Here is a 13,220-nt window from a genome sequence, read left to right on the forward strand (position 1 = left end):
TGTTTTTTTCGCACATCTACAGTCAGGTCTGAATTAGGCCCATAGCTATACCGTCCCTTTATATATTAAGAATGCCATGATCTACTCATCATTCAGGATAATTTGTACCTTTGCCTAATGCATTTTCTCGTTGCTCAATGCCCATCGGGGCTATGTAAAAACATTCACATAATACCATGAAGGAGAAGAACATACACTACACTAAGGGCCTGATTAGCAGAAGCTAAGAGTGCGTACCTTACTTACTGTCTATTGTGTACATCTAAAAGATAACAAATGTCTGATCAGTGTATCAAAGACATAAATCTGTGTCTATGGATTCCAGATATAAAGCTGAATCCTGTATGTACTCAAGATCAAGACACACATCTTGATCAATAGTATCAGACCAGTGCAGGAAGACAGAACACATTATGACTAAGGACGTAACTGCCTCCTTCAAGACATTTAATTCCATGAGTAACAGTTACTTGCAGTACATGGGACTGAAAACTGTAGAAATTGATAACAAGTATGAAATATGACCAGCACAGTGATAGTGATAAAAAAATTATAGATTTTTTATTTATTTAAATACTTTATTTATGCTATTCCACTGCTCCCTCATTCAGCCACCACTCCTCCTACTATTCTAATTTTCCTACCACTATTTACCCCATCCACACTATGGCCAGGCTGGCAACATCCCCCATTAATCCTTGTCTTCCTAATACTTTATTCTGTTCCCTGGTACCGGCAGCCAGCATACCGGCGCCGGAATCCCGACCGCCGGCATACCAACAGCTGGGCGAGTGCAAATGAGCCCTTTGCGGGCTCGCTGCGCTCGCCACGCTGCGGGCACAGTATTTATTCTCCCTCCAGGGGGGTCGTGGACCTCCAAGAGGGAGAAAAGGTGTCAGTATGCCAGGTGTCGGGATTCTGGCGCTGGTATACTGTGCGCCGGGATCCCAACAGCGGGCAAACTGAAGACCACCCCTGGTACCACCTCTGTCCTTCTCTCCCAGTCTCCTACATCTCATCTTCTCTCCACTCCTCTGTCTCCCATTCTACCCTCTGCCTCCCTTCCCCTCCTCTTCTGTTTCCCCATTGCAATCTACTTCTGCCCCCTCACAGGCTCTCTACCCCACTACTCAACCCTGCTCTCTCCCTCCTCTGCCTGTCACCTCTCCTCCACCACTATCATACTGCACTCCCTCCATGCCTCACTCCTGCAGTCTCCCTTCCTAGCCAAGGACCCAGCACCATCATTACACCCTCTATATCCCTTCTTTCCAAATTAATCTTACCCCATGCTCCAGCAGCCCTGATAATCTCATTCACATCTCTCCCAAAAACTCCTACCCCCTATCCCAGTGGTTCTCAAACTGGGGTGCCTTGGGACCCTGGGGTGCCTTGGGACCCTTGCAGGGGTGCCTTGGATTGTTGGTCCAGGACCAATTAAAATTATTTATTGTCTATGTAATAGGTGAAACCAGTACTGGTGGCTGTCAATTAAAATATGTGGACAAACAGAAGCAAATATTGTCCTTTACCACACTATTGAACCTAAGGCTGACACATAAACATAATTTACTTAAATTTAATAGTTCTTTCTAAATTTCTCAATAAGAAACTCTTGTCCTAGGGGCGCTGTGAAAACAATTCTGATACTCTAGGGTGCCGTGATTTAAAAAAGTTTGGGTACCACTGCCCTATCCTGTGCCCTCTAGAATGCCAGATCTGTTTGCAACACCCTGGCCCCTATTCATGACCTTTTCATTTCCAACTCCCTGCACCTCCTGGCCATTACAGAAACCTGGATTACTCCCTATGACACCACTTCTCCTGCTGCTCTCTCTGCTGGGGGCCTCACATTCTCACACACACCCCGACCTGGGGGTCGCCATGGTGGTGGTGCTGTGGTCCTTTTACCCTCAAGCTACACATACCAACTTATACCTCCAGAACCATCCCTTACATTCTCTACATTTCAGGCTCATGTGATACGCCTCTACCACCCTACTAATCTTCGAGTTGCTGTCATCTACCATCCACCTGGCACTTCCTCCAAATTCCTCAACAACGTTGCTTCCTGGCTACCTCACTTCCTCTCTTCTGACATTCCCTCCATTATCCTAGGTGATTTCAACATCCCTATCGATAACACAACAAAATCACCTGCCTCTAAACTCCTTAACCTGACCTCTTCACTTGGTCTCTCCCAGTGAAGCACCTCACCCTCTCATGTGAACGGGAGCTCGCTGGATCTGGTTTTCACTCACCGCTGCAATATTTCTGATTTCTCCAATTCCTCTTTTCCCCTCTCTGGCCACCACCTACTCTCTTTCAACTTTTCTATCTCTGCTTCCCATCTCTCCCTCCTAAGGCTACCATCACTAAGCATAACATTGAGGCTATTGACACCTCATCCCTATCCTCCCTGTTTGACTCACTTCTCTCTACTATTATCTCTCTCACATGCCCTGAACAAGCCACTTCCCTATACAATGCATCTCTTACTTCTGCTCTTGACTCTGTCGCTCCACCAACCACTATTCATCCTTCATTTTTGAGTACCCCCTTGTCTCATAAATCCCCACCTACCCATCCGTCCTCGCCAGAAAAGTTTGTTTTTGTTAGGTAGTAATAGTCTTAGGTTAGCTAAATAATCAAACAACTCTTTAATGGCATTTATAGGGTTTTAGTTTTGATTTAACATTTTAAAATTATTTTTCAATTTTTTTTAAATCTTAAAAATCTTATTAATTATAGTCCATGCCATGGTCAAATAAACAAGGCCATTAATGAAATTAAACAGAAGTAATCATAAGCAGCGTCACTGTTATAATTTAATAATGTACACAGTACTGTACTTACAAGTGGATTTGAAGAGGAGTAAACTGGCTGTCTACTGTATCCAGGGTTCACATGTCCCCTCATGTCCCCGGTGTCCTCAAAGCATCCCCAGCTTCCTCAGAGCGCATGCGCCGGGGGCTCCTACATCCAGCCACGGTGGTGTGACCCGGCGTCCTACATCCTCCAAGCGCAACCGCAACAGCGCATGCGCAGGGTCATGTAGCTGCCATTACCGGCTTTGAGTTGGAGTACCCCTGTGATGTCCAGTACGTACCCCCGGGGGTACGCGTACCACCAGTTGGGCACCGCTGGTTTATACCAAAGCCAAACAAAGCTGGTAATTGTGTACACAGAGTCCTTGGTTAGCGAGATGCCTCTCGTAATGTCTTCCATCAGGGGCGGAACTGTGGGAGGCAATGGAGTCGGCTGCCGCCGGGCTCCTGACCTGCAGGGGGCACTTCTCCATTGCCTCCCTCCCGACAATCCATCGCCGCATCTGACTGGAGTGGACGGAGGAGCAGTGTCACAGTTGTGCCTCCTCTTATGCACAGAGGGGGTAATTCTGAGTTGATCGCAGCAGGAACTTTGTTAGCAGTTGGGCAAAACCATGTGCACTGCAGGGGAGGCAGATATAACATTTGCAGAGAGATTTAGATTTGGGAGGGGTATGTTCAATCTGAAATCTAAATTGCAGTGTAAAAATAAAGCAGCCAGTATTTACCCTGCACAGAAACAAAATAACACACCCAAATCTAACTTTCTCTGCAAATGTTATATCTGCCCCCCCCCCCCCCCCCTGCAGTGCACATGGTTTTGCCCAACTGCTAAAAAATTTCCTGCTGCGATCAACTTGGAATTACCCCCAGAGAGAGCTCAGCTGACAGCTGGCTGCAGCTAGGGGGAGCTCCAGCGCACAGCTGCTCACAGGACTTCCAAAAGATCTGGCCGGCTGAAGCTCTCTCTTCCTTCGTCATGAGGATAGCAACAGGTAGCCACTGGCACCACCTGCCGCAAGCTGCTGCATTGTGTGTGTGTGTGTGTGGGGGGGGGGGGGGGGGGGTGATTACTGGGAGTATCTTTAATAAATGTTGGCAGCACTGTGTTTATGTGTGTGAATGTTTTTAAGTGAGGTGTGTGTCTGTGTTTTTTAAAGGAAAGTTGTGTGTTTAAGTGAAAGAGGTGTGTGTGTGTGTGTGTGTGTGTGTGTGTGTGTGTGTGTGTAGGTAAAAGTGGCATGTTTGTGTAATTGTGTGTGTGTGTAAGTGAAAGTGACGTGTGTGTGAAAGTGAAAGTGACGTGTGTGTTAGTGAAAGTGGTGTGTGTGTGTGTCTGTGTGTGTAAGTGAAAGCTGCTGCATTGTGTGTGTAAGTGAAAGAGTCATGTGTGTAATTGTGTGTGTAAGTGAAAGTGACGTGTGTGTGTAATTGTGTGAAAGTGGTGTGTGTGTGTGTGTGTAAGTGAAAGTGGCGTGTGTGTGTGTGTGTAATTGTGTGTAAGTGAAAAATCCGTGTGTAAGTGAAAAAGGCGTATGTGTGTGTGTAAGTGAAAGAGGCGTGTGAGTTAGTGAAAGAGGTGTGTGTGTGTAAGTGAAAAAGACGTGTGTGTAAATGAAAGAGGCGTGTGTAAGTGAAAGAGGCGTGTGAGTTAGTGAAAAAGATGTGTGTGTGTGTGTGTGTGTGTGTGTGTGTGTGTGTGTGAGAAAGGTGTGTGTGTTTTCAGTGAAAAAGGCATGTGTGTGCAAGGAAAAGAGGCATGTGTGTGTAAGCGAAAGGTGTGTGTGTGTGTGTGTGTGTGTGTGTGTGTGTGTGTGTGTGTGTGTAACTATACTATTGTGAAAGGCACCTGAGTATGCTGCTACTGTTCACCCTGTGTACCAAATATCTACATATGGCGTATATGTGTGTGTATATATACCGTATATACTCGAGTATAAGTCGACCCGAATATAAGCCGAGGCACCTAATTCTACCACAAAAACCTGGGAAAACTTATTGACTCGAGTATAAGCCTAGGGTGGGAAATGCAGCTCTAGCCGTACACAGCCCTCAGTGCCAGATATGCCCTCATAGTGCTGCCAGATATGCCCCCACAGTGCTGCCAGATATGCCCCCACAGTGCTGCCAGATATGCCCCCACAGTGCTGCCAGATATGCCCCCACAGTGCTGCCAGTTATGCCCCCACAGTGCTGCCAGTTATGCCCCCACAGTGCTGCCAGATATGCCCCCACAGTGCTGCCAGATATGCCCCCACAGTGCTGCCAGATATGCCCCCACAGTGCTGCCAGTTATGCCCCCACAGTGCTGCCAGTTATGCCCCCACAGTGCTGCCAGATATGCCCCCACAGTGCTGCCAGTTATGCCCCCACAGTGCTGCCATATATGCCCCCACAGTGCTGCCAGATATGCCCCCACAGTGCTGCCAGTTATGCCCCCACAGTGCTGCCAGTTATGCCCCCACAGTGCTGCCAGTTATGCCCCCACAGTGCTGCCAGATATGCCCCCACAGTGCTGCCAGATATGCCCCCACAGTGCTGCCAGATATGCCCCCACAGTGCTGCCAGATATGCCCCCACAGTGCTGCCAGTTATGCCCCCACAGTGCTGCCAGATATGCCCCCACAGTGCTGCCAGATATGCCCCCACAGTGCTGCCAGATATGCCCCCACAGTGCTGCCAGTTATGCCCCCACAGTGCTGCCAGATATGCCCCCACAGTGCTGCCAGATATGCCCCCACAGTGCTGCCAGATATGCCCCCACAGTGCTGCCAGTTATGCCCCCACAGTGCTGCCAGTTATGCCCCCACAGTGCTGCCAGATATGCCCCCACAGTGCTGCCAGATATGCCCCCACAGTGCTGCCAGATACGTTCCCTCCCCAAGTGCCAGGTATGCCCCACAGTGTTGTTACTTACCCCTCCGTCGATCCCGCGCTGTCTTCTGGAGGGACACGAAGCACACAGCGTGCGCGGCTCTCCTGTGTCCCTCCTGCATCTTCGGCGGCCGCGGCGGGTCTATTATAGGAAGTGCCGGTTCGTGATCAGAGGTCACGAACGGGTATTTCCTGTAATAGAACCGCCGCTGCTGCCGCCGGAGATGCAGGAGGGACACAGGAGCGCCGCGCGCTGTGCGCTCCATGTCCCTCCTTCACACTGCTCTGCCTCTGCCTGCACTGACTCGAGTATAAGCCGAGGTGGCTTTTTCAGCACAAAAAAAAGTGCTGAAAAAGTCGGCTTATACTCGAGTATATACGGTATATCTATATCCCTATATGTATAGGGGGGGGCACCAACATTTTATCATGCCTCCGGGCGACTGGGGCGAACTTACGCCACTGTCTTCCATCATATACAATCTATTCTCCTGGATGCAGTCAAGATGCCGGCGTTCAACATTCCAGCGTCCAGAATGCTGCAGTCCCTATATTGACAGCCGGCATCCCGGTGGCCGGAATATTATATGTGTTCCTGTTCTTCTCCTGCAGCAAGGCTAGGGCTTGTGGAGCAGAATAGTGATGATGGATGTTGATAGTGATGGTGACTGCTATCAAAATTAAAGGGCTGGGGTTGGTGCTGTCGCGTAGATGCATCTAACGCATTACATGTGACTCAGAATCAGGCCCACAGCGGTGTACCTTGCTGAATTACTGTATCAGGATACTGCTAATTTAGCCACTGTGTCGCCACTTTCAGCGAAGAGGGGATTTGTTATTTACACTATGCTTTATATGTCTCTAATTGGAATCAAATAATATTGTCTGCTGCTTCAACCTCCAGCTATATTTGGAATATATCCAGATCACATGGCCTAGGGGTGTTGTGAAAAAAAAATTCTGATATTCTAGGGCGCCGTGATTCAAAAAAGTTTGGAAACCACTGATTTAGGCACTGACTACCCCTAGTGCTGCAGGTACTGAATGCACAGCAAACACAACTTGCACTCACAGAGAATTGCTTTCCTTTGTTTAGAAATTGATAACAAGTTATATTTTATACTTGGTGTGTGCAAAATTTGTTGGCTTTGTTCTAGGGACTGGAATCAATTCACAAAATGATACATGCGAAGAATTTATTACTAAAAATCAATGTTACATCCTACTGTTGTCATGGATCTAAATAAATGTATTCTTTTATCAAAGAGGGTGAAAACCTGTGATGTGCACCAGACATTTCTGGAAGCGTGACATCTTCCTTGTAATGCAAAAGAGAGTTTAGCTTAATTTTTAATAAATTTTAGAACAAATCGTGCACATGTATGAAATGCACATGTGAGACAAAGGTCCAAGGGCAGGCATGTCCAAACTGCGGCCCTCCAGCTGTTGTGAAACTCCATATCCCAGCATGCCCTGACACAGTTTTGCTGTCAGAGAATGCTAAAGCTGTGTCAGGTCATGCTGGGATGTGTAGTTTCTCAACAGCTGGAGGGCCGCAGTTTGGACATGCCTGTCCTAGGGGGTAATTCAGAGTTGATCACAGTAGCAAATTTGTTAGCAGTTGGGCAAAACCATGGGGGTCATTCCGAGTTGATCGCTCGCTGCCGATTTTCGCAGTGTAGCAATCAGGCTAAAAATCTGCATTTCTGCGCATGCGTATGGGCCGCAATGCGCACACGCGTCGTATGGGTACAAAGCTCATTGTGGTTGTGCACAGGTTGTAGCGAAGTTTTCAGTCGCACTGACGGCCGCAAGAAGATTGACAGGAAGGGGGCATTTCTGGGTGTCAACTGACCGTTTTCAGGGAGTGTTTGCAAAAATGCAGGCGTGTCTGAAAAAACGCAGGCATGGCTGGGCGTTCGCTGGGCGGATGTATGACGTCAAATCCGGACACGAATAGGCTGAAGTGATCGCAAGCGCTGAGTAGGTTCAGAGCTACTCTGAAACTGGACAAACTTTTTTTTGCAGAGCTCGGCTGCACAAGCGTTCGCACTTCTGCGAAGCTAAAATACACTCCCCAGTGGGCGGCAGCATAGCGTTTGCACGGCTGTTAAAACTAGCTAGCGAGCGAACAACTCTGAATGACCCCTCATATGCACTGCAGGTGTGCCAGATATAGTAACATTTGCAGAGAGAGTTAGCTTTGGGTGGGTTGTTTTGTTTCTGTGCAGGGTAAATAATACTGGCTGCTTTATTTTTACACTGCAATTTAGATTTCAGTTTGAACACACCCCACCCAAATCTATGGGTGGGGTGGTTTTTCCCAACTGCTAACAAATTTGCTGCTGCGGTCAACTATGAATTAGGCCCCTAATTCACAAAGGATTGCAAATGCAAAGTTGCTTGCAACAGCTTTACAGTTGCAGTCCTTAGCAAAGCATTTGTGATGCAATTGCATATGTGATGAACATCGCAACCATCGGTCATTGGGGGTAATTCCAAGTTGATCGCAGCAGCAAGTTTGTTAGCAATTTGGCAAAACCATGGTGGTCATTCCGAGTTGATCGCTCGTTATTTTTTTTTTCGCAACGGAGCGATTAGTCGCTAATGCGCATGCGCAATGTCCGCAGTGCGACTGCGCCAAGTAAATTTGCTATGCAGTTAGGTATTTTACTCACGGCATTACAAGGTTTTTTCTTCGTTCTGGTGATCGTAATGTGATTGACAGGAAGTGGGTGTTTCTGGGCGGAAACTGGCCGTTTTATGGGTGTGTGTGAAAAAACGCTACCGTTTCTGGGAAAAACGCAGTAGTGACTGGAGAAACGGAGGAGTGTCTGGGCGAACGCTGGGTGTGTTTGTGACGTCAAACCAGGAACGACAAGCACTGAACTGATCGCACTGGAAGAGTAAGTCTCGAGCTATTAAGAAACTGCACAAAGAAGTCTTTTCGCAATATTGCGAATCTTTCGTTCGCAATTTTGATAAGCTAAGATTCACTCCCAGTAGGCGGCGGCTTAGCGTGTGCAATGCTGCTAAAAGCAGCTAGCGAGCGAACAACTCGGAATGAGGGCCAATGTGCACTACAGGGGAGGCAGATATAACATGTGCAGAAAGAGTTAGATTTGGGTGGGTTATTTTGTTTCTGTGCAGGGTAAATACTGGCTGCTTTATTTTTACACTGCAATTTAGATTGCAGATTGAACTTACCACACCCAAATCTAACTCTCTCTGCACATGTTAAATCTGCCTCCCATGCAGTGCACATGGGCCCTCATTCCGAGTTGTTCGCTCGCTAGCTACTTTTAGCAGAAATGCAAACACAAAGCCGCCGCCCTCTGGGGGTGTATTTTAGCATAGCAGAATTGCTAACGAAAGATTAGCAATTGCTAACGAAAGATTAGCAATTCTGCTAATATTAGCAGAATTGCTAACGAAAGCAATTTCCTTGCAGTTTCTGAGTAGCTCCAGACCTACTCCTAGATTGCGATCACCTCAGTCCGTTTAGCTCCTGGTATGACGTCACAAACACGCCCAGCGTCCGAACAGCCACTCCTCCGTTTCTCCAGACACTCCTGCGTTTTTACCTGGCACGCCTGCGTTTTTTAGCACACTCCCTTAAAACGGACAGTTTCCGCCCAGAAACTCCCACTTTCTGTCAATCAGCAGAGCGCTTGAAAAGCTTTGTTCGCCTGTGAGTAAAATAGCATAGTTTTGTGTAAATTTGCTTAGCGCGTGCGCCCTGAGATGCATACGCATGCGCAGAACTGCCGGATTTTAGCCTATTAGCAATTCTGCTAAAATTAGCAGCGAGCGAACAACTCGGAATGAGGGCCATGGGCCCTCATTCCGAGTTGTTCGCTCGCTAGCTGCTTTTAGCAGCTTTGCACACGCTAAGCCGCCGCCTACTGGGAGTGAATCTTAGCTTAGCAGAATTGCGAACAAAAGATTTGCATAATTGCGAATAGAAATTTCTTTGCAGTTTCTGAGTAGCTCGGGACTTACTCTGCCACTGCGATCAGTTCAGTCAGTTTCGTTCCTGGTTTGACGTCACAAACACACCCAGCGTTCGCCCAGACACTCCCCCGTTTCTCCAGCCACTCCCGCGTTTTTCCCAGAAACGGCAGCGTTTTTCAGCACACACCCATAAAACGGCCAGTTTCCGCCCAGAAACACCCACTTCCTGTCAATCACACTCCGATCACCAGAACGATGAAAATTCCTCGTAATACCGTGAGTAAAATACCTAACTTTTGAGTAAAATAACTAAGCGCATGCGCTCTGCGAACCTTGCGCATGCGCAGTTTGCGACAAATCGCTCCGTTGCGAAAACCACTAACGAGCGAACAACTCGGAATGAGGGCCATGGTTTTGCCCAACTGCTAACAAAATTCCTGCTGCGATCAACTTGGAATTACCCCCATTATGTTCTTCTCTGACGGCAGGCTGAGTAATTCTAAGCTTTCTCTGCCTTGCTGTCGCAGTGCGGCTTCCGAGGCCAAGGAAACTGCATCTCACGACGCCGTCCTTGGTGTCACCACACCTGGAAAATGGGGGGGACAAGCCCCTGTTTTTCCGAATGCCAGACACCCCCACTGCTCAGGAAGAGGCGTTTTCGTATTCCTTCGCAGAGAACGCAGAACGCGTTTTGCACATGCACAGAATGGGTCCAGCGCGTGCAGGAGACCCGACCATAGGTGAGATGCAGTAGAGATCGCATATGCCATCTTTTCTGAATCACCCCAGAAAGCTGATTTTCTTACCTGCACGTTGAGTATACAGTTCACTGTACAGTATATTTAGATACATAATAATAATAATAATAATAATAGAATGTGATGTTGAAAAAATGTTGACCCTTATTGACCTGTACCCTTATAATGGTACCCTGGTATGCAACGTGCAGACGGAGCTGTATATGTGTTGTGTATATGTGTATATATATATATATATACACACACACACACACACACACACACACACACACACACACACACACACACACACACGACTACCTGTTGCCATCAGGTATATAATTAGTTGATCATAATCTTGTATAGTAGCAGTTAGGGATCATGCACACCAACACCGTTTACATAGACACATATCTGTTCAGTTTAGGCCCAGCTGATCGGAAACATACACCAAAGTGACAGACTTTCATCTTCAGCATAGCAGGTCAGTAACAGAGCACATCATTAGACCTAAATGTGGAAAATGCATTGAAGAACTTCATCGAAATCTAAACATTTAGAGTTGTGTAGAGACAGTGGATGAGAATAAGAGAAAATTAATGAATGCTTACTTAACTTGTAGACATCACTCTGCACCCTTGATGTCTGTAACGGTCTCCTGTCGCTCATCATCCTATACTTAAGCATGCAGAAGGAGCATTAACACTCTCCAGACAGGTTTTAAACAAGTTCAGTACTAAGTGTAGAAGGCACTACACCAAAGGATTTTTGGACCCTTGGGACGGGCAGTAATTTGTCACCCATATCTCCCCCCTTACCACCCCCCCACCCCACCCCAAAAAATAAAAAAAAAACATTATTGGCCGAAAGGACTAGGAAATGTTTCTGCAGTGAATATTTATTTCGACCACCTAAGTACCTACACACCTGTGCTCAGACACAGCCCTTCCCACACATTCATGTACATACCCCTGCACCCACAGATAATAAGAATTTACTTACCGATAATTCTATTTCTCGGAGTCCGTAGTGGATGCTGGGGTTCCTGAAAGGACCATGGGGAATAGCGGCTCCGCAGGAGACAGGGCACAAAAAAGTAAAGCTTTTACCAGATCAGGTGGTGTGCACTGGCTCCTCCCCCTATGACCCTCCTCCAGACTCCAGTTAGGTACTGTGCCCGGACGAGCGTACACAATAAGGGAGGCAATTTGAATCCCGGGTAAGACTCATACCAGCCACACCAATCACACCGTACAACTTGTGATCTAAACCCAGTTAACAGTATGATAACAGAAAGAGCCTCTTAAAGATGGCTCCTTAACAATATAACCCGAATTTGTTAACAATAACTATGTACAGTATTGCAGATAATCCGCACTTGGGATGGGCGCCCAGCATCCACTACGGACTCCGAGAAATAGAATTATCGGTAAGTAAATTCTTATTTTCTCTATCGTCCTAAGTGGATGCTGGGGTTCCTGAAAGGACCATGGGGATTATACCAAAGCTCCCAAACGGGCGGGAGAGTGCGGATGACTCTGCAGCACCGAATGAGAGAATTCCAAGTCCTCTTTTGCCAGGGTATCAAATTTGTAGAATTTTACAAACGTGTTTTCCCCCGACCACGTAGCTGCTCGGCAGAATTGTAATGCCGAGACCCCTCGGGCAGCCGCCCAAGATGAGCCCACCTTCCTTGTGGAATGGGCCTTAACAGATTTAGGCTGTGGCAGGCCTGCCACAGAATGAGCAAGTTGAATTGTGTTACAAATCCAACGAGCAATCGTCTGCTTAGAAGCAGGGGCACCCAACTTGTTGGGTGCATATAGTATCAACAGCGAGTCAGATTTTCTGACTTCAGCCGTCCTTGAAATGTATATTTTTAAGGCTCTGACAACGTCCAACAACTTGGAGTCCTCCAAGTCGCCAGTGGCCGCAGGCACCACAATAGGTTGGTTCAGGTGAAACGCTGATACCACCTTAGGGAGAAAATGCGGACGAGTCCTCAGTTCTGCCCTATCCGAATGGAAGATTAGATAAGGGCTTTTATAAGATAAAGCCGCCAATTCAGATACTCTCCTGGCGGAAGCCAGGGCCAGTAACATAGTCACTTTCCATGTGAGATATTTAAAATCCACCTTTTTCAATGGTTCAAACCAATGGGATTTGAGGAAATCTAAAACTACATTTAGATCCCACGGTGCCACCGGAGGCACCACAGGAGGCTGTATATGCAGTACTCCTTTAACAAAAGTCTGTACCTCAGGAACTGAGGCCAATTCTTTTTGGAAGAATATTGACAGGGCCGAAATTTGAACCTTAATAGATCTCAATTTGAGACCCCTAGACAATCCTGATTGTAGGAAATGTAGGAAACGACCCAGTTGAAATTCCTCCGTCGGAACACTCCGATCCTCGCACCACGCGACATATTTTCGCCAAATGCGGTGATAATGTTTCGCGGTGACTTCCTTCCTTGCCTTAATCAAGGTAGGAATGACTTCTTCTGGAATGCCTTTCCCTTTTAGGATCTGGCGTTCAACCGCCATGCCGTCAAACGCAGCCGCGGTAAGTCTTGAAAGAGACAGGGACCCTGTTGTAGCAGGTCCCTTCTCAGAAGTAGAGGGCACGGGTCGTCCGTGACCAACTCTTGAAGTTCCGGGTACCAAGTCCTTCTTGGCCAATCCGGAGCCACTAGTATTTCTTACTCCTCCTCACCGTATAATCTTCAATACCTTTGGTATGAGAGGCAGAGGAGGAAACACATATACTGATTTGTACACCCAAGGTGTTACCAGTGCGTCCACAGCTATTGCCTGTGGATCTCTTG

At 47.4% G+C, this 13,220-nt stretch overlaps 1 protein-coding gene and 1 long non-coding RNA gene across 5 annotated transcripts in view; one reads left to right on the top strand and one right to left on the bottom strand.

Annotated features, from left to right (window-relative positions):
• Positions 1–13,220, top strand: part of PRKG1 (protein kinase cGMP-dependent 1) — a 1,872,748-nt gene that overhangs the window by 295,270 nt on the left and 1,564,258 nt on the right. The gene's annotated exons all lie outside the window — the stretch shown is intronic.
• Positions 1–13,220, bottom strand: part of LOC135056487 (uncharacterized) — a 173,694-nt gene that overhangs the window by 38,297 nt on the left and 122,177 nt on the right. The window lies entirely within an intron of this gene.

The sequence above is a fragment of the Pseudophryne corroboree genome, chromosome 3, assembly GCF_028390025.1.
Source record: "Pseudophryne corroboree isolate aPseCor3 chromosome 3, aPseCor3.hap2, whole genome shotgun sequence".
Lineage (NCBI taxonomy): Eukaryota > Metazoa > Chordata > Amphibia > Anura > Myobatrachidae > Pseudophryne > Pseudophryne corroboree.